The sequence below is a fragment of the Dasypus novemcinctus genome, chromosome Y (genome assembly GCF_030445035.2).
Source record: "Dasypus novemcinctus isolate mDasNov1 chromosome Y, mDasNov1.1.hap2, whole genome shotgun sequence".
NCBI lineage: Eukaryota > Metazoa > Chordata > Mammalia > Cingulata > Dasypodidae > Dasypus > Dasypus novemcinctus.
Genome location: NC_092216.1, coordinates 31,900,878 through 31,923,123, shown reverse-complemented (window position 1 = coordinate 31,923,123; position 22,246 = coordinate 31,900,878). Strand labels below are relative to the sequence as shown.

General features: G+C 39.7%; 1 pseudogene; it reads right to left on the bottom strand.

Moving 5' to 3' along the window:
* Positions 1-2,864: 2,864 nt before the first annotated feature.
* Positions 2,865-5,231, bottom strand: LOC111760494 (E3 ubiquitin-protein ligase Mdm2-like; annotated as a pseudogene).
* Positions 5,232-22,246: the final 17,015 nt, after the last annotated feature.

Genomic DNA, 22,246 nt, shown 5'->3' with positions numbered 1-22,246 from the left:
TCAGATATGATGTGAGACTAAATGTGTATTTAGGGTTGCCTCCAGGTGAGATATGGAAGATATGCTAATCCAAGCTGCCTTGGATGTGGAGAATATGTAACTCGCCTGGAGGAAATAACCTGATACTAAGATCAAACACTGAAGAACCTAACCTGAGGTCTGTTTGCCATCACTGTTAGTCTCCCTAATCCTATATCCTCTGTATAAAAGGGTCTGAAAAAAGCTATTTGGGCCTCGGTTTTTATTAGGACAAGAGTCCACCAAGCCCAGCCGGTTGAAATAAACCAACTTCCTTCTCGGTACTCTCGTGTCCTGGCCTTCGATACCTCGCACACCTGATTTCTCTACAACAATAGCATTGCTTTTTAAATTTTTAAAATCACTTAATAAGTTGTTTCTTTGTAAATCAATCAATAATATTTTACACGATGCTTTAAAATTTAGGTAATCAAGACCACATTAATAATCCATAGGCATTTAGAATGAGATTCCATTTGCTCAGTTTTGCATTGTAAGCAGCATAATCACTGCAAAGATATACTCTGAATGTATATTAAATTATCTCATTTATACTAACTCTTCTAAGAAAGGATGTATTCTGTTTAGCTCTAGCTGGAGGTAACAAATTAAAAATTAATTAAGCTTTACTGTATTTTAGAATAGCTTTGGCTTAATTACCAACACCTTCAGCCATTTGTTTTATATTTACATACGTATACATGGGTAAGTCATATGTGGATGTGTTTATTGTTTTTATGAAGTCTATCTATAACAATCTACTGCTAATAACAGACACACTATTGACCCGACCTGTGGATCAGTAGAAGCAAGACCTGAGGGAGGGATTGGGAATGAAAAGGGACAAGAGACACAAAGAATGGAGACAAGACAGGATTCTGATCAAGTCTCATTTATTGAGGGTCAATCAGGGGTATTTATAGCCAGGGATGAATGAGGTGGTACATACTGACGACAACACATGTGTCAGTATGTGTCAGTAAATGATTGATTAACTAGATTTTGATTCTCATGCCACACACGTGCAGATGGTTATTTGGCAACGTCAGGGGAAAGACTTTCGTGCTCTTTAGGGAGTGCCCAATTGGAGCCTGGGGGGAGTGGTGTAAGAATAGAAACTTAATTGCTTCAGGGAGGGTGGGGAAATGGAAACTTAACTGGGTTAGGATCTAAAAATAGCGCTTAGCAACAAGATGGCCAATACAACACCTGTGCCAGAGGCAGCTTCCCACACACTATGTTGCTGTTTAAAATTGGCCCTCAGTTCTGTTCTAAACTCATAGTTCAGTTTATTTTATTGCCCTCAACCTGTCATAACCAGAAGCAAAACACTGAAACTTTAAATTAAAACTCAACTCCACTTATCTAAAGGTTTGTTTATTCATACAGTTTTGCTGAAGGACTCATACATATATATAAATCAATAAGTTAATCTGTGCAGTTTGACAGCAATATTAGAATCCCATGACCCTGTAATTCTTGAAGGAAGTGATGTATATTTTCTGGATAATTTAGAGAAATGTTGACCTTTCCAGCTATTTTTTAAAAACTGAACAGTTCTTCCTTTTAACTAATTTATGAATTAATCTTTCTGAATTCACTTGTTTCTGAAACTGGTCTTAAGCAAAGTTCTGATGTCTAGGCAATTAATAGAGACTGTGTAATCCTGTCTAAGAAGACACTTCAAAGTGAATTAAACTGTTTTTCACTTGAGAGAAACAAACAATTCCCACCAAACCCTGAAAATGTATGTCACATTGGACCTCCCAGGACAACTCCGCATTTTACTGCAGAGCTTTAAAAAAGTTGTATTGACTCTTCTGAAAGACTCTCAATGGGCAACATCATCACCACCTATACCTGGAGAACAAGTGGTACATTTTTTACTTCAGTGGCAGAGAATATAACTACCAATTTCTATTTATCTGTAAAGAATATCTTTTAAAGATTTTTTTTCTCTGCCCTTCCTGCCCCCCACCCCTAGTCGTTTGTTCTCTGTGTCCATTTGCTGTGTTCTTGTTTTTTGTCAGCTTCTGTTGTCAGTGGCTTGGGAATCTGTGTCTCTTTTTGTTGCATCATCTTGCTGCATCAGCTCTCCATGTGTGTGGTGCCATCCCTGGGCAGGCTGCACATTCTTTCATGCTGGGCAGCTCTCCTTACGGGGCACATTCCTTGCACATGGGGCTCCCCTACACAGGGGACACTCCTGTGTGGCACGGCACTCCTTGTGCACATAAGCACTGCACGTGGGCCAGCTCCACACAGGTCAAGGAGGTCCGGGGTTTGAACTGTGGACCTCCCATGTGGTAGACAGACACCCTAGCCACTGGGCCAAGTCTGCTTCCCTGTAAAGAATATTTTAAGAGACTCTGAAAGAGCAGAGTAAGGATGAGAAGATTTAAGAGTATCTAAAATTTAAATAATAAATCTCTCTCACAAAATTTATCTCCTTAAAAGAAATGTACTAAATAATGTATATGTGAATACCCTACTTATATTTTGAAAAATCAGATATTTTTATTTAAGTGAAGGTAGAAATGAATTAAAATATGAAGGATAGAGTTAAAAAACCAGCTATATAACCAATTCAAATTACATTAAAACCCAAACATGAACTATAAACAGAAGTGAAATTTTCTTAAAATTAAGTGAATATTCACTAAACCCATCCCCTCCCCGAGTAGGTAAATTATATTAAGGAGAAGAATTCTACATGGACTGAGATACTTTTACACTTCAATATGTATAAAAATATAAAAATAAATTTAATGTTGCTAAAATAACTATCTGAGTTTTTAGGGATACATAGTTAGAAATATATAATTCTACTCTTACAAACAAGTCAACTAAGAGAAATAAGTTAGCATAATCATTTGAACTAGCTGCCTACATATTGGGCAGGCCTTATTTTGCTTTTTGTGTTTTTTTTTTTTTTTAGCTTTTTTGAACATGTAAAACAAGTCATAAGATGTCCTTTTTTGTCATGGATGATACAGTCCATTTTAGGTCACAAGGTTCAATGGCACAAAGATGGAAACTAGATTCCATGCATTTTTCTTTATCTTGTGTTTCATTCCTCTCAAACTCTCGGACAGCTTTAATTTTTTTTTAATTTTTAAAGAAGCTTTAGATTATGTAAATGTTTAATAAAAAATATAGGGGATTCCCATATCCCCCAACCCCTCACCCTAACCCTCCCACACTTTCCCACATTGACATCTTTCATTAGTGTGGTAAATTTGCTACAATTGATAAACACATACTGAAGCATTGTTATTAACAATGTACTATAGTTTCTATTATAGCTTACACTCTGCCTTACCCAATTTTATAGGTTATAACCAAATGTAATGGCCTATACCTGTCATTGCAATGTCATGCAGGACAATTCCAATGCCCCAAATGTCCCCATATTATATCTATTCTTCCCTCTCCCTCACTTCAGAACCTCTGGTGGCCACTACCTTTACATCAATGATAAAAGTTCTTCCATTGCTAGAATAATATTAAGTCTATAATAGAATAATACTAAGTCTACTTTAGTCCATTGTTCACTCCCCAGTCTTGAGAATTTCAGGATGGTGATCCCACTGCTTCTACTTGAGAGGGGGCTTAAATCCCAATGGGCAGATGGCTGACATCTTCTTACTGGTATAAATGTTGCTCCTAGAAGCTGATGGCTGAGAATAGCCCTCATTTTCTTGGGATTGGGAGACTTGTGTGATTTTATTCTTTTCCTCTATGTCATTTTTCTGAAATCAGGAACATTAAAGTCCTCTTCTATATGTGTTGAGTTTTCTAGTATGGCTTTCCCAGGTATTTTCCCTTTATCATTTCCTTTATCTTCAGGAAGCCAATTCTCACATCTGTTGTAATGCATTTCCACAAGGGGAGGATACATTTCATTGCATGAAGTACATTTCCCACAGAGAGCTAAGGAAATTTCAGGATCTTCTTCAGATGAGTCTGTATCACTGTCCCCTGCTTGATATACAGTAACTTGATAAACCTGATCATCTTCATATGAGAGTTCTTGTCCTTCTTCACTAATCTTCTGAATCAAGAGATTCAACTTCAAATTATACACTGAATTGATCTGAAACTGAATCCTGATTCAACCAATCACCATAATGTTCACTTAAACCAGTATCAAGATCCAGATTTGATAGTCTCCATTGATTCACTCCTACAGAATCTTTTACACCATATCTTCCTTATTATAGAGCAAGACTTTCATCAGAGGAAAGGTAAATGCTAGCAGATTTGTGGTGCTTTCTTTGTTGTCCACCAGCTAAGTCTTCTGAATTTTCTGTCTCACTAATTACTCTCCTTTTAGATGAAGGTCTAAAAATCAAATTTGAGGATGAAGGTTTCTCCTCCTACACCTCTTGCACAGGGTCCCTTTGATGGCTGCCATCTTTTTTTTTAAAGATTTATTTTATTTATTTCTCTCCCCTTCCCCTTCCCCTGCCCCAGTTGTCTGTTCTCTGTGTCCATTTGCTGTGTGTTCTTTGTCTGCATCTGTTGTTTTCAGCAGCATGGGAATCTGTGTCTCTTTTTTGTTGCATCGTCTTGTTGTGTCAGCTCTCCATGCATGCGGCACCATTACTGGGCAGGCTGAACTTTCACACTGGTTGGCTCTCCTTATGGGGTGCTCTCCTTGTGATGGGGCTCCCCTATGCAGGGGGCACCCCTGCGTGGGGCAGCACTCCTTGTGTGCATCAGTGCTGCACATGGGCCAGCTCCACATGGGTCAAGGAGGCCCGGGGTTTGAACTGCAGACCTCCCATGTGGTAGATGGACACCCTATCCACTGGACCAAGTCTGCTTCCTGATGGTTGCCATCTTGAAGGTGACACCTGTTTTCACTTAGAGATGCACCTGAATCTGATGGTTCCTGCTGGTTGACTACTACCAAGTTTCTGTAGACATTTTCCTGTGTTCTTTCACAGAGGAGCTTGGCACTACAAACAACTCCCCTAGAAGATAATTTAAACAATATATAATATATTGTTGTTTCTCATCACTTGGTCATAATATAGTGGCCAAGATAAAATATAATGTCTTTCATTGTGTGTGTTTTTGTGCACCAACAGACTTTACCAACTTCAGTAATGATTGTTTTGTTCTAACCAGGGTCTCTGGTTCTGAAACAGGAATCTGTGAGGTGCTCATAGCATATCAGTAGATAGATAATTGTTGATATTGCACATTTGCCATGCAGGGTTTTTCATGCCTACAGTGGGATCTTTTGAGGCTCCCCAGTTCTGTTCATGGGGCACATGGAAGCCTGCATGTCAATTTCACACCACTATTGTATTCCAACACATTAGGTTGGGAATAGGAGATCCCTTGAGGCAAAAGCATCAGAACCTGAGTCAGAGGCTTTGACCAGAAAAAGGCTCAGCTTCTTGCTCCATCCCCCTTCCAGTCACACAGGGCAACACAAGCCCCAAACAAAAGGAACAAATGTTGCTAATAGCCATGCTCCCCCCTCTTCCCATCTGTCCTCTTGATAGTGGGAGGCCACTGGGGCTGGGAAGCTAAGTATGGAGGTCCCCCCAACCTCCTGAGAGCCCATATGGATCAGAGCATTCTGCTTTGATGCCTTGAAAGACATGCTTGTTGTCTCTGCTAACTAAAAGGGAAGATGATTAGAGCTCTTCTGTTTTACTTAAGCCCTTAGATGCTCTTATCTTTTTAAACAAAAGAAGCAGCATTTGGAAATACACACACATCTTGTCTATTCTCCTGTATGTAGCCAGAAATGAAGCAGTTGCTTACAGATAATGAAATGCTTCTCAGTTTTACTACTGTGTGGTTAGACTGGTAAGAGGATGTGTCTGTCCCCTTGAAGCTGGCTCATGGTCTGTATCAATGCCCAGAGCCTGGAGAAGCCCTGGACTCCCACCCAGCTCTTCAGGATGACAGTGGCCCTCCATCCTGCCATCCTCCCCAGCCCAAGGCTGTGCTACTTATATGTCACCAGGTCCTTGTCTGGTCAGCACCAATGTGAAACACCCTTCTCTATTCTAAAAGATTCTACAAAGGAATCTTGTGGCTCTTTTAATACTATTACTATGTAGCAAAAGTTTTCTCTTCCTTTCTAGCATGGTATTTTTTGTTTGGGTTTTGTTTTTGTGCTGAAATGACAGTTCTCTTGCTCAGTCAGCCTCACATCTGTTCTGTATAATATACCATGGCCAGACTCGGTACAGGCTCAGCACACCAGTGTCTTCCCAGCTCATGTCCATGATAAAACAGTCCACTTCCCTAATTGGCTGACCAACCTTGTGGGTTTAAATTATGTGACACGGACAATTTTTCCAAATTGAGTACATTCAGTTGTTCATATGACCCTCATGGTATTCACGATATATGTAGGTTCACAACAGATGATGATACATTATCAATATGATACCTAAATCATAGACTGCATATATCATCATTTATAACAATGTAACTTCATCAAGAACTTCCCTCTGAAAGTTCTTTTTTTCAGATTTGTGCTAACATGGGGGTCAGGGACTGATTCCACAGGCATCATGTAGACCTCAGACAAGGTTGTTTTCAAGTACCATTTTTTAAAAGAAAATATTTATTTTGCCCCATAATGATAGCAATGTATGTAATCTCAGCCCAAGTTTAAATATTTTTAAGGTACTATGAACTTAGGGCAGCACTGGGCAGTTTAGCACTTGCTGAAATGTGTTCAGTGTTCAATTATATTTGTGCATATTTCTTTACTGTACAATAAGGAAAACAACATTTAATTTTCTAATTATCCAGAGAAAGTAATGTAAAACAATGTTTTACTGAGAAATAAGACATTTTTCTTGTTGTTTTTCAGGGGGTTAGGATTGTTTTCTTTGCTCTATTTATTTTTAAAGTTCTTTTGCATTCTCCTTTTCATATATTTCCTTCATTTTACTGAAAGTTGTCCTTTATTCTTCAACCTTGATCTTTTTGTCTTCTAAAAATGCCATATTTGCTTAATGAAACCTCAGGGAAATGATAATGCCTCATACACACTGGATGTGTCACTTGTCTTTATTTTATTTGGTCATTAAATTTTTGTTTGGGGGAAAAGACATGCATGACAACTGCATGGCATATTCCACTTACTAGCTGCCTTCTCCACAAGTATGTCTGAAACATTTCTATAATTGTACAGAAGATGCAAGGAGTACATAGCTTCATTTATATCACAAAATCAAAGATTGGGTTATTTTTCTTTTATTGTTTACAACCTATTTTCTCCATTTAAGGAGTGCTGTTTCAAGAACTATGTGGTATTACAGAAAAAGTTGGAGATTAGTTTGAGGACTGTTTATTGTTATACTCCTTGTCAATCCCCCACTGATTGAAAGAAAAATTGTTCCAGATAGCTTATCTTATCTTAGGATGAGGTCTTAGTTGGTATTTAAGAAAACTAGTCCATTCTTAGCTTTAAGCTTTCAATTTTAAGAATAAATGCATACAGCAGGAATTTAGAAACTTAAATGTGTGCTTAACTTATTGCAGTCATAGTTTCCTCATAAATTCTTTATCAGCTATTTCATGTGCATTAGAAATAACAACCTGGGCTCCAGTCTTGTGAAGCTGCTGCTGGTTAAAGAAGGATGTGCAGATGCTACCAAGTGTGGCATCTGGACCTCACACTGTCATGAAGCCTGAGTCAGGGGAAAGGAATGAAATAAAATCATTGCCTTTGTAAACATGGGAACCTTTACTCGGCCTTATAAGGTGGGAAGGGAAAGCTAATATTAAAAATCAGGCTTGAAGGGTAGGTGCAACACCATTTGCTTTGTTAGGTGGTTTGGTGAACGTTTTTGCATGTGGGTCTTTCTCTTTTTACAGAGTAGATCGAGGTCCAGCCAAGTTGACTGTAAAGGAAGTCAGATATCCCATTAAATTGCTATGAATTGAACATATGTCCAGGGTGCATGGTAATGTTTGGATATACTCATAGTGGCAACAATTAAAAACCACAGTAGGGGGGGTACTGGGTTCCCGGCCAGTGGTGCTCTGTCATGGTCCCTAGGGGAGCAGCGACAGTCTCCCAGGTACAGTGGTGGGGACCGGGAGGGAGTGAGGGTTCAACAGTGAGCCCCTGATACTAATGACTATGCTTGTGAGCTGATAAACCCAAAATAATAACAAGGCCTAGAGCAACTTTGTGCCTGGGAATTCCCTTCTGTCAGCCTTCATGTTACTCAAATGTGGCCAGTCTCGAAGCCAAACTCAGCATGTAAATGCAATGCCTTCCCCCCAGCGTGGGACATGACACCCGGGGATGAGCCTCCCTGGCAACGAGGGACCACTATCAACTACCAACTGATGATGCAACTGGAAAATGACCTTATATGGAAGGTTCAATGCGGATCAGCAGAATATCCATGTCTACATAAAATACCATGACTTTAAAATGCTGTTTGACCTAAAGTAAGGGGGAAATGGAAAGGAGAAATGAGTTTATATGGCTACGAGTTTCTAAAAAAGAGTCTGGAGGCTGGCAGAAGGTTTGCCCTCATGCACAACTGAGCAGAGTCAGAGAGACAGATAAAGCAGATACAACCCCCAGATATTGGTTCCTTTGAGGGCTAAAGAGACCCATGGGAGTTATGGTCATGGCCGATGGGGTTAACTACCAGGGCAGATGGCCCCTCTTTGGAAATGGTGTTTATGTGTGATGAATCTGGACTCAGATGGGATCTCCCTTCATAAGACTTTCATGCTAATGTGCTGGAGGTGCAGTTAATGTTGGGGTTTAAGATATATTTAGGGGATTTGAATCTCTGGACTGACAATGTGATAGCCAGATCCTGAGCCTCAACAGACTCCAGCACCTACAATCTGATTTATTGGACTTACCACACTCAGCTAAGATGGAGGTGAAGAAGGACAACCACCACACCATGGAGCCTAGAGTGATTACAACTGAAAATGGGAGGATTGCATCCAGCATCCAGGTGGAATCTGAGCCTCCTCTTGACATAAAGGTGCAATGGACACAACCAATCCAGTGTCCACATAGAAGAGGTGGCATTGGATTGGGAAAAGTGGACATAATGGACAAAGGGTATGGGGAAAGGCAGGAAGAGATGAGAGGTGGAGGCGTCTTCGGGACATGGAGCTGCCCTGGATGGTGCTTCAGAGGTAATCACCGGACATTGTAAATCCTCACAGGGCCTACATGATGGAATAGAGGAGAGTATGGGCCATGATGTGAACCAATGTATATGAGGTGCAGAGGTGCCCAAAGATGTACTTACCAAATCCAATGGATGTGTCATGATGATGGGAACGAGTGTTGTTGGGGGGGGGGGGGAGAGGGGGGGGTGGGGGGGTGGGGTTGAATGGGACCTCACATATATATTTTTAATGTAATATTATTACAAATTCAATAAAAAATAAAAAAATAAAAAAAAATTGCTATGAATTAGGAATGTCCCATTGGAGATCACATCCACCCTACATTATTCAGAGCAGCAGCAGATGTTTGCTGAGGGAGAAGGTTCTGTGGTGTCCTCATCACCTGCCACCTTGAAAGGATGCTGCCTGCTCCTCTTTGGACAAAACTGCCACATCCAGCCCTTCCATTCCTCCCCAGTGTGCTTTGCTTTTAGAGTAGAAATTCACAGAATGAATTCCAGCTCTTCATTTGCATGGTTGTGGCAATGACTGAGCCTCAACTTCAGGGTCACAGTGATCAGGAGGCACTGGTGGCTGTCCTGAGTGCAGTGGCCCTCATTGAGCACCTGCCATCCAGTCTTCAGTCCATGATAAGTGTTGCTGCTGGGGAACCAGAGCTGAGTGTAAGCACTTCACTCATCACACTGCATAGGACAGACACAGGATTTGAGTCCACATCTGGGAGCCCAGTGTCTGGAATTTCCCTTCCTGGGTGTTTCTCAGTCAGCTTATTAAAGTATTTATAGCAAGCATGCCTATTTTAAATAAGCAGCATTTCTAATATTCATCGTGCTGTTCTATAGTCCTTTGAGAAACATGTATCTGCTGTTCACATCTTATTACAGCTACTTAAAAAGATAATCAGCTGTGTCAAAAATAGGGTGTTTTTGCTTTCACTTATTTTCTTAGAAGTTTAGGTATTGTTTGTTTAGTTTTTTAGTCAACAATGTATTCAAATCAAGTTCTGGAAATATAAAATTACTGCCTTATATTACCTAATATAAAGGCATTCCATGAAGTTTGAAACAAGCTAAAAGGACACTGAAGTTCTTCTTCCTTATAAAACTTCAATAATTTTCCTGATGAAATTAAAGAGTGTGGTTGAAGACAGTTGTTCATCCAACTTTTTCTTTCTGGGGAAATGTGGTCTCTTCCCTTTACACGTTTAGAAAAAGGGTCATATTTAAGTAGGTTGGTAAAGTTGTGGCTGTGGTTAGGAGACACCAGTGCATAAGCCTGCCTGTCAGCCTGCAATAAATATAGCCTTGCTCCTTTCTGAGTGATTTAAACTACACAGAAGTCCATTAGAAGGCTCTCTGCAGCCACTGGGCTTCTGTCTTCTCTTCTAAAACTGCATGACCCTGTATAAATAGCCCTTATTTTATTTGTCGCTGACATAAGGGAGGTTGAATGGGAGGCTGGGTCATGACAAGACTGGGAATCTTAGGGCACAGAATATGCAGAGAGCTTTGTGGTGATCATGGTGTTTGTATGTCAGGGGCACTGTGGACCTCTGTTTAGGCAAGAGGTTCCTGGGAACCTGAGTCCTGCACCCTCTCCCCCATCACTTCCACCTGCACACACATCTGTGGCTCAGTGACACCCCGCAAGTGGGGTCTGGGGTTGGTGTGCTGCTCTGCCAGCTACTTCAGGGGTAACTCCTCTCCTGTCTGCCTCTCCTTCACACAGAGAACCTGCAGTTTTGGAGGATTTGACCTGACAAACCATTCTCTGCACATGGGCAGTAGTAATGCCTCCCCAGTGGTGAGTGCAGTCAGAAAGAGACCTTAGGTTTATACTGGATGGATGTGGTTGACAAGGGCTTGAGCTTGGTGCTTAGAGAATAGAGGCCCTGTGAGCAGGTGGTCCTTTATGGCCCTTAGGCTCTTCCCTGCTTCATGGGGGTAAATGAGAGCTCCCCCAGCCTGGTCTTCTCCCTGGAGGCAGCCACTTCCCCAGGTGCTTTTACCACTCTCCTTACACAGTGGATCCAGGTACCTTTGGTTTGTGCAGAGAACACCAAATGGAGCATGGCTGAATGGAGACTGAGATTTCCCACCAAGCCTCTGGGCTCATGTGGCCTCTCTGCTGCCTTCATGGTCGAGTCCCCACTCACAGGGGGTTCTGCTTCTGGACCTCAGCCCCACAGGCTGCTGGGTGCCCAGCTTGCTCCCTAAAGGCCACTCTCTCAGGGCCCAAGTGTTTAGGTGAGCTTTCTGTGCAGCTTTGGAAAAACATGCATTTTGTCACAAAACTGAAATTTAGATTACCTGCTTTATATTTGTTAGGATCATATATGACACAAGAAGAGTTTGAGAAATTCCTGGGAGAAAAACTATTTTATTAGGATGTCAAATTTTATTACTTTGTAAACCCATAATTTTATGTAGTGATGCTTTTAAAAAATGAGAGAAAGTATGATTTTTTTTTCCTTTCTCAGGAGAAAGTTTTTTTTTAAAAGCAAAACAAAATGACTGCTGAACACAGTCTGCCTTTTCAGACTAGGAAATTCAAACCTAGAAGAGCCAATACCCTTGGTCACCTGATGCTGGCTTTGCTGACTTGCCTTTTGTTCTCCTGGGAAGGGTTACCTGGATATTAGTCCATATAAACCACTGTTGGACTGATGAAGTGCAGTCCCCTTGGGATTTTTGTTGTTTTTTTGTCTGTTTGAGGAACCAAGGCCAGGGTTTGAACCAGAGACCTCATATGTAGGAAGCTGGAGCTCAAACATTGAGCCACATAGGCCTCACTGAATTGATTTTTTCTTTTGTTTTTCTTAATTTTTTAGGAGGCATGAGGCAACTGAATCCAGGATCTCCAATGTGAGAAGTGGACACTCAACCACTTGAGCCACATCTGCTCCTAATAGTGTTATTTAAACTAAGGGTTTTATCTTGATGTCTAGAGAAAGTATGGAAAATCGGCTTTTGAGGAAGATAACAAAAGCATAAAAACAAAATTGTAAATATAGATAAAAGCACAAGGGTGTCAATTAAACAAGGGAATTTTGGTGTAATGAAATAAATTATTTTGACAAATCTTCACCTTGTCCTAACTTAGTCATTTTGAGCAACCACCTGAGTTAACACTTCCCTGGATATAACCACAACTAGCAACACCTGCACCTTCACAGGTATGGATGATAAGAGCTAACCTCAGCTTCTATGATCAGCCTCTGCCACTTCTTTTGAATTGCCCCCTTTCCACTGCAGCTCTTTCCTGCTGCATAATTTATTTGCAAGGCATCAATTTCCATATGGCTTGGATGATAAGAAGCTGCTCCCAGCTTCTCCACATGGCCTTAGTCACATCTGCTTTTTGTACCATATATTGTGAAACTGCCAGACCCAGGATCCATTGGCTCCTTCCCATCTCGGTCACAGTAAAGACAAGCGCCTGGAATAAACATGTGCTCCAACCTGCCTTACCATGAACCCTCACAGGAACCTAGGCTAGGTAAGCTGGGACCTGCCATGCCAAGATTCTCCATTCTCCCCCTCCAGATTCTTTGATGTTATGAACCTCTCATTTCATGCAATCTTGCTGGGTATCTGTGTTTGTACCTCATCACTGAAAAAACTTCCCCATAATCTACAAAACACTTGGCTGAATGGGTTCTTGTTCCATGATCTTGGCAGTACCTGTCCACATCAGATACACACACAGTGTCAGTTGCTTCTGGATTATTTTGGTTAATTTTAATTTTGAATCATGTACCATTTCATATACCCACCTTGGAAGTGACATCAGTTTTAGCTGCATGTGTTGTACTCAAGTCTCATTTCCTTGTAATTTGACAGCTATATGTGAAGTTATTAACACCTGATAAGTTTATTTCAAGTAGGTCAGAGATTGGTTTTTCATTGTTTTCTTTTCCAAAATATAATGTCATCAGTTTGCAGGTGGTGGGATGTTGTCTTTAGGTGGTAGAGGGTCAGTAAATCTTCAGTAACTTAAAAAAAAAAAATCCCTGAGGATATTCCACTGATTTCCTACAATACTGAAAAAACCTCAATTCACTATCATTGGATCCTGTTTTAGTTAACCGAGGCTGATGAAACAGTATTTCCCCAAATGAGTTGGCTTTTCCAAAGGGAGTTTATTGACTTGCAAGCTTACAGTTGTGAAGCTGAGAAAAGAGTCCAAATCAAGACATCATCTGGCAATGCTCTCTCCTCAAAGATCAGCTGTGGGTGATCCTGGACTCTTCTGTCATATGGGAAGGTACATGGTGTCATCTGTCAGTCTCTGCTTTCTCCTCTGAACTCTTTTGCTTTCAGTTTCTGGTTTCTCTCTCAGCTTCTGAGCATTTCACTCTGAGCACCTGTTTCTGTCTCTTTCCATATGGACTCTAGTAAGAGGATTAAGTCCCAACCTGGGGCATGACTTACAGAAGTATTCTAATCAAAGAGTCCCATTTACAATAGGTCCACTCCCACAGGAATGGATTGGCTCTAAGGACATGATTCTCTGGGACCCATCCAGCATCAAACTGTTACAGATCCTCTCTAGTGAACTGTTCCCCATACATGGGCTGCCCTATAATTACCTCTTGTGGGATCAGTGGTGTTTGCCTGATGGCATAGACCTCAGGGCCATGAGGACCAAAGGGAATGTTTTGGCCAAGACAGAACCAGTGAGTCAATATTTAAGCTTTAATTTGTATATCTCATGGATTTATTCTACCTTACCATAGGTGTTGGATGGTATGGGCAGTGGGTGATTTGCTGGATGGGAACCACTTGACACAAACTTTAAATATATATATATAAATTTTTAAAAAGATACTTAGATTACATAAATGTTTATTGACACACTTTTTTATAACCTTTCCAGTGAAGTGAGTTTGAAGCTTGCTTGAGAGTTCAAAGGGTACTCCCTGCTTTGGAAAACCATTTTCTTTTTTTCCCCTACAGTTAAAGCATTCTTATTTTGACAAGAGAATGCCTCAACCCATTCTTAATACCTGTAAGCCATAAACTATATATAATTAAAATCCATTGAAAGAAGTGGCTGGTAAAGCCCTTCAGCTGATGTTCAAATAGTCCAGGTGTGGGGGTTAAGGTTATGGAGATACAAACATTAATAAATTTTGCCTAGTTTACAAGCCTGTCATGTATGAATCTGGTTACAGATTTTTTAAAGTACCTTATCAAAGACTGCCCACCAATATATTTCCTTGTCCTTTTTCATTTTTTGCATTCTGTAATGGGTAATTTCATGGAGGGCTCACATGTAGTTTCTTCTAGGGACTCTAGGGCAAACAGGGCACCATCCAGCACTTCCTAGATTCTATCCCCAGAATTTAATTGGTGACCCTACTGACTCTATTTTTCTTTTTCAAATACAAAAACACTTTCCTAACTGTGAGCTAACTCATTTGGAGAGGGCTTATGAGGGACATTGTATAAGGAAACTGTTTTGTTGTCTCCACATATTGTTGAGCTGCTAGGTTGGCATTTTTCTTCTAAGTTTTGTGAGTGTGAGCTTCCACTTTTATCACAGCATTTTTTCTTTGTTTTACCTTTTCCTTAGGTGATAGAAATACATCTATTATTTCAGATATTTACCATTTTTTATTTGTTTCCTAATGACTTCAGGGAGTCCATTTGTTTTTATAATCTTCCCAAATCATGAATTACTCCAAACACATACCTACGGTCAGTATAAATATTGTGATTTCCTTTTAGCTAAATGACTGCCTCTATTTAAAAGTTTTACCACAGCTCATTAGGGCATGGTGAGGCTAGGGGCTTGTTGACCAGTAATTGCTTCTACTGTAGTGGTTACTTCATAGTCTGCCTCATAATTATCTGTTTCTGTTTTATGGTAAGACACATCTTAAAATTTGATCTAACCCAGGTTTAGCAAGAATTTTTATGTTGTTTGTTTTGTTTTGTGTGTGTGTGTTTTGCTTTGTTTTGCTTTATTTTTGGTAAATCTGGTCCTGGGGATAATAATTGAGAAACAGGAACCTCACAATCTTGAGAATCATCTTTTTCAGGCATGGACAACAGAGTACTGGATTTAAAGTATCACAGTAGAGGATTTGGATATTTTAAGGAGTGAGCAGTATGATTTCAAAAAAGGTCAGTCTGTGAGTTGACATATGCTAGGTTTTTCTTGAGATTAGCAACCAGCAAATCATGAGCTCTATTAACTAAAAAGTACGCCCCCTGCCCAAGTCAGCTGACACCTCATGTAATGTTGCAACCGCAGCTACTATCCTTTCTTGGCTGAGTATGGTATAACTTCTGCATCCAATTACAGACTGGAATATTTTATAGCTTTTTCCCTTTGGAAACTGTGGCACAGTGGTCTCACAAGGAGAGACATACTCTTTCCATGGCTATGCTTGCAACTGAAGGAATGTGGTAATAAAGAGTTCCCAGTAAACAGGAGGAAGCTGTTAAAGACTAAAAGAAAAGATGAGCACATACTTTTGTAGTAAATTGAACACTTAGACTTTGTACCTTGAGATAAGATTTTTTTAAGTTCCTTAGACTATGAGTAATGCTGCTAGTTAACTGCATGTTGCTGCTTGTTCTCATGTAGACGGGTATATATAGAGTGCCTTGTAAACAAAAAGTTGTCTGATGAGTCTCTACTCACAGACCCCCTGATCCCAGCTCTCTTTCTCTTTCATTCTTCTTTTTCTCTTTCTTTCATTCCCAATAACATTCAGGCCCAAATCTCCAACAAATGGTGCCCAATGCAGAGCCCAAAGAAATGAGTCTTCCAAAACAGTATTGGGACCCATGGAAAGGACTCCTACGAGGGTTGTAAATGACGTCCAAAGCAGTGTGACTCAAGTCTTCTTTTAGGTAAGTAACATTTCCACGAAGTCATCAGGGTAATGGGTATTCAAATGGGAAGTGTGGAAGAATATTTGCAAGTGTTAAAAACTTTGTTGAAAGCTAGTGGGGTGCCTGTAAAAAGTTGTGAGTTTAATTGAATTGTTTGCTTTAATACAAAAGCATTGTGGTTGGTTTCAGCCTCAGGGGCATAATGTTTTAAATTTGAAACAGTGGAGATGTGTAATGAAAGCTTTACAGAGAGCATATCAAAGAGGGGAATCCATTCCTTTTATCTGTGTGAGCTTTGTGCCAGCAAATTACTGCCACCTTAGATCCTTTACAATCAGAGGAAGATGACAAAGAAAAAATTATTTTCAAAACCCATAGACAAACAGAAAGTGGAGGGCCATTTGAAAGAAATAAATTCTGAGCCAAAAGGCAGAGGAGAGTCTCCTGGCTTTATGCCTAGTCCTAGTACTAACCCTTTTATAGTTAAGAAAATACCTGTCTACTCTAATGAAATATGCAGTCTCCATATATCATCCAGGTCTTTATCCTAGCTTATATCCAGTTCAACCTAATGCACCTGTTGAGCCAGCAATTATGGCTGCCCCAGCATCAACACCTTGAATCTTTTGAGATATGGCCGATGCTTTACCCTATGTTAAAAAGATAGTTGTGGGTAGGAGGCAAGATGGTGTCTGAGTGGGTGCACCTTATAATCTCTCCTGCAAAGAAGCGGCTGAGTAGGGTTGGAGTCCTGCTAGACCAGGCTGTTTTGGGTGTTTGAAGGGAAGGAGGTGTCTGGATGTTGATTTGGTGGGATGGTGACAGAGGAGATTCTTGGAGGAGGTAGAATTTTTGGTCTCTTTCACGGAGGTTGGGGTTGTGAGTGGGACCCTTCCCCCTGGGGCTGGCTGCCCGGTGGTGGTGATTCCTGGAGGCTTTGCTTTGCTGGGGAGTTCCCAAGCCCTGAGCAGGCTGTTTTGGGGGCTTGCAGGGTGGGAGGTGTCTGGAAGTCGATTTGGTGAGACAGTGATGGAGGAGATTCTTGCAAGAGGTGGAATTTTGGGTTTCTGATTCAGAGGTCAGATGTTCTAGCTGGAGCCCCTCCCCCTAGGGCTGGCGGCTGGGCCATGGTGATCCCTGGGATCTTTGTTGTGTGGGGTGTTGCTAAACCTGAGCAGGCTGTTTCGGGGGCTTGCATGGCAGGAGGTGACTGGATGTCAATTTGGTGAGACAGTGGCAGAAGAGATTCTTGCAAGAGGTGGAACTTGCAGTTTCTGACACGGAGGTCAGAAGTTTTAGGAGGAACCCTTCCACCTAGGGCTGACAGCCTGTCTGGGATGGTCCCTGAACTCTTTGTAGTGCAGCAGCACACCCAGCAGGCTGTTTCAGGGGCTTGCAGGGCAAGAGGTGTCTGGATGTCGATTTGGTGAGACAGTAACAGAAGAGATTCTTGTAAGAGGTGGAATTTTGGGTTTCTGACACAGAGGTCAGAGTTTGCAGGTGGGGCCCCTCTCCCTAGGTCTGGTGCCCAGCTGCAGGGATCCCTGAAGGCTGTGTTGCACTGCAGTGCTCCCAGGCCTCCTGTTACCTGGATGCATGGTTCCCAGGTCTGTGTCCCCTAAACCCTGGTGGCCCACACTCCAGAGACTCACACACCTTAGTCTGCAATATCACAGACTTCCCATCCCTGAATCCACCGAGCAATGAGGTCCACTGAGGTCTTTGATTATCCTAGCCCTCAGCGTTTCTGTTTTTTTTTTTTTTCTTTTTCTTTTTTCTTCTTTTTTTTTGTCTTGGTTGCTAATATTGCATTATCTCCTGGTCTTTTCTCCCATTTTATCCCCCAAGGTCCTTTTTTGTTTATTTAGTTTTTTTCCTCCTTTTCTTTTTCTTGCTTGTTTCCCACCCTTTTCTTTGCCCACCCTCTTTTTTCTTTTCTCTCTTTTTCTTCTTATTTTATTATATTTAATTTATATAATAGGAGCTGCAGGGAGTGCTTCACATTTGCTGTGTTTCCTCATCCTCCATTTCCTCTTTTCTGTGTGAATTGATTTTGGCCACCTACACTATCCCCTTTCCCCCACATCTTGTTATCCTCCATCATCTACTGTCTCCCTTACTTTCCACTCCCTTTCTTTGGCCCCCAAATTGTCTGACTTTTAATTTCTAATACCTTTGTTCTGTTTTCTGTCTTTTATCCACTCTTGATATTATTGTCTTTCTTTTCTCTTTCCCTCTCTCATTAAAACACTGCTTTTTAATTCATACTCTATTTCTCCCATATTCAGTTGACTGTCTCATTATAGGTACTCTATTTACTGCTATAACTCAACACAACTTATGTGAGTCTAATATCATTCTCCCAGATCTCACATTTTTGCTCTGTTAACAGTTATTACCAATACTACATTACACACTTTCTTTTCTTACTCATTTTGCTTTCCCTGGCCCTAATATTTTCCTTCAAAGTGAACTTAGCCAGCAACAAGAACATAGAATAAGAAGAACAAAGTGACAAAGAGAAGACATAACACTTACACATGAACAACAACTAATTAATCCCCAAGAATAGACAAAGAAGCTAAGGAACTGATTAAACCCATCAAGATAAAATGATGACCAGACAGCAACAAAAAACTACAAACCACACCAATAATCAGGAAAACATGGCTGAATCCAATGAACAAACTAAAAGCTGGGAAGGGGAGCAGAACATTGGACAAGTAATTAAAGATCTCAAAACATATATTAGAGATTAACAATATGAAGAAAACACTTGGAGAGGAAATTGCAGACCTGTGCAAACAGATAACAGATATGATGGGGATGAACAGCACAGTTCAAGAAATGAAAAATACACTTGCTGCAAATAGCAGCAGATTTGAAGAGGCAGAGGAGAGAATTAGTGACATGGAAGACATTACACCTGAAATCAAACAGATAATAGAACTGATTGATAAAAAGATAGAAAAAATCCAACTAGGACTTAGGGACCTGAATGACAATGCAAAATGCACAAACATATGTATTATAGGCATCCCAGAAGGAGAAGAGAAGGGAAAGGGGACAGAAGGGCTGTTGGAGGAAATAATGGCTGAAAAGTTCCCAAATCTACTGAGAGAGATGGGTGTACATGTCTAGGAAGCACAACACACCCCAAACATCATAAATCCCAACAGGCCCACCCCAAGACATATATGTGTCAAATTATCCAATGCTCAAGACAAAAAAAAAAATTCTAAAAGCAGCAAGAGATAAGAAAACCATCACATACAAGGGAAGCTCCATAAGATTAAGTGCTGCTTTCTCATCTGAAACCATGGAGGCAAGAAGGCAGTGGTATGATATAGTCAAGGTACTAAAAGAAAAAAAAATCCAACCAAGAATACTCTACCCAGCTAAACTAGCATTCAAAAATGATGGAGAGTTCAAAATATTCACAGATAAACAGAAATTGAAAGAGAATGCCAACAAGAACCCTGCCCTTCAAGAAATACTAAAAGGAGTTCTGCAGGAAGAAATGAAAAAACAGGAGAGGCATAGTTGGGGGAGAGTGTAAGCGCAACAAAAAAGACAAAAAGAGAAGGAAACAAACAAACAAAATATGACAAACACAAGTCCAATCAAAATATGGCTAACATAAATAATTCCTTGAAAGTAATAACACTGAATGTCAATGGATTAAACTCACTTATCAAAAGATTCAGACTTGGAGATTGGATAAGGAAATATGATCCATCTATATGCTGTCTACAAGAAACACATCTTAGACCCAGGGATTCATGGAGGTTGAAAGTGAATGGTTGGAAAACAATCTTACAAGCAAACAATAACCAAAAAAGGCAGGAGTAGCTATATTAATATCAGACAAAATAGATTTTAAATGTGAAAAAATTGTGAGAGACAAAGAAGGCTACTACATATTAGTGAAAGGGACAATCTCTCAAGAAGAACGAATAATCATAAATATTTATATTTATGCTCCTAACAAGGGCACCTCCAAATACATGAGGCAAACACTGGAAAAACTAAGTGAAAGAGTAGATGCCTCTACAATTATAGTGGGAGATTTTAATACACCACTATCAACTTTGAATAGAACATCTCAAAAGAGAAACATTAAAGAAATAAAAACTTTAAACAGTATATTAGAGGAGTTGGATCTAATAGACATTTACAGATCATTACACCCAAATACAGCAGGATATACATTTTTCTCAAGTGCACATGGATCATTCTCCAAGATGGACCATATGCTAGCCACAAAGAAAGGCTCAGTGAATTCAGAAAGATCAAAATCATAAAAAATAATATCTCTGACCACAGTGGAGTGAAGCCAGATTTCACACCAAGATATAGAAATTAAACAGCATGCTCTTAGAAAAACAGTGGGTCAAAGAGGAAATCTCAAAAGAAATTAATAGCTATCTTGAAACTAATGAAAATGATAACACAACAAAGAAAGCTTATGGGATGCAGCAAAAGCAGTACTGAGAGGGAAATTTATAGCCATAAATTCATACATCAAAAAAGAAGAGCAAAAATGGAAGAACTAACTGCACATTTGGAGAAATTAGTAAAAAAAACCAACAAAGTAACCCAACAGGAAGAAGAAAGAAAGGAACAAAGACAAAAGGAGAACTAAATGAAATAGAAAATAAGAAAGCACTTGAAAATATAAACAAAACGAAGAGCTGGTTCTTTGAGAAGATCAATAAAATTGACAAAACCTTAGCTAGACTAACAAAGAAAAAAAGAGAGAAGATGCAAATACACAAAATAAGAAAGGAGAAAGGAGATATCACCACTGACCCCACAGAAATAAAGACTATCATGAGAGGATACTTTGAAAAAATATACTCCAACAAAAATGACAATTCAGAGGAAATGGACAAATTCCTAGAAACACATAAGCAGCCTATATTGATGAAAGAAGAAATTGATGATCTCAACAAGCCAATCACAAGTAAAGAGATAGAATCTGTCATTAAAAACCTCCCAACTAAGAAGAGCCCAGGGCCAGATGGCTTCACTGGTGAATTCTACAAAACATTCCAGAAAGAACTAACACCAATCCTGCTGAAACTCTTCCAAAAAATCGAAGCAGAAGGAACATTACCTAACTCCTTCTATGATGCCAACATTATCCTAGTACCAAAGCCAAACAAAGACACCACAAGAAAGGAAAATTACAGACCAATTTCTCTAATAAACCTAGATGCAAAAATCCTCAAGAAAATACATGCTAACTGTATTCAACAATACATTAAGCAAATTATATACCATAACCAAGTGGGATTCATCCCAGATATGCAAGGATGGTTCAACATAAGCAAATCAATCAATGTAAGCAGATTAAAGGGAAAAAATCACGATTATATCTATAGATGCAGAAAAAGCATTGGACAAAATACAGCACACTTTCTTGATGAAAACATTGCAAAAGATGGGAATACAAGAAAATTTTCTGAACATAATAAAGAGTATATATGAAAAACCCACAGCCAACATCTTTTACAATGGTGAAATCCTAAAATCCTTCCCTCTAAGATCAGGAACAAGACAAGGATGCCCACTATCACCTCTTCTATTTAACATTGTCTAAGAAGTACTTGCTTGAGCACTGAGGCAAGAACCAGATATAAAAGGCATTCAAATGGGAAAAGAAGAAGTGAAAATATAATTATTTGCAGATGACATGATCCTATACATTGAAAACCCTGAGAGGTCTACAACAAAGTTTCTAGAACTCATAAATGAGTTTAGCAAAGTCACAGGTTATAAGATCAATGTGCAAAAATCAGTAGCATTTCTGTACACCAATAATGAGCAAGCTCAGGAGGAAATCAAGAAATAAATACCATTTAAAATAATAAATTAAAAAATCAAATACCTAGGAATAAATTTAAAGATGTAAAAAACTTATACACAGAGAACTACACAAGACTATGCAAGGAAATCAAAGAAGACCTAAATAAATGCAAGAACATTCCCTGTTCATGGATAGGAACACTAAATATTATCAAGATGTCTATCCTACCAAAACTAATCTACACATTCAATGCAATCCCAATAAAAATCAACACAGCATTCTTTAAAGAACTAGAATAACTAGCTATGAAATTTATTTGGAAAGAAAAGACATATTGAAAAAGAAAAACGAAATTGAAGAAATCACACTACCTGACTTCAAAACATACTACAAAGCTACAGTAGTGAAAACA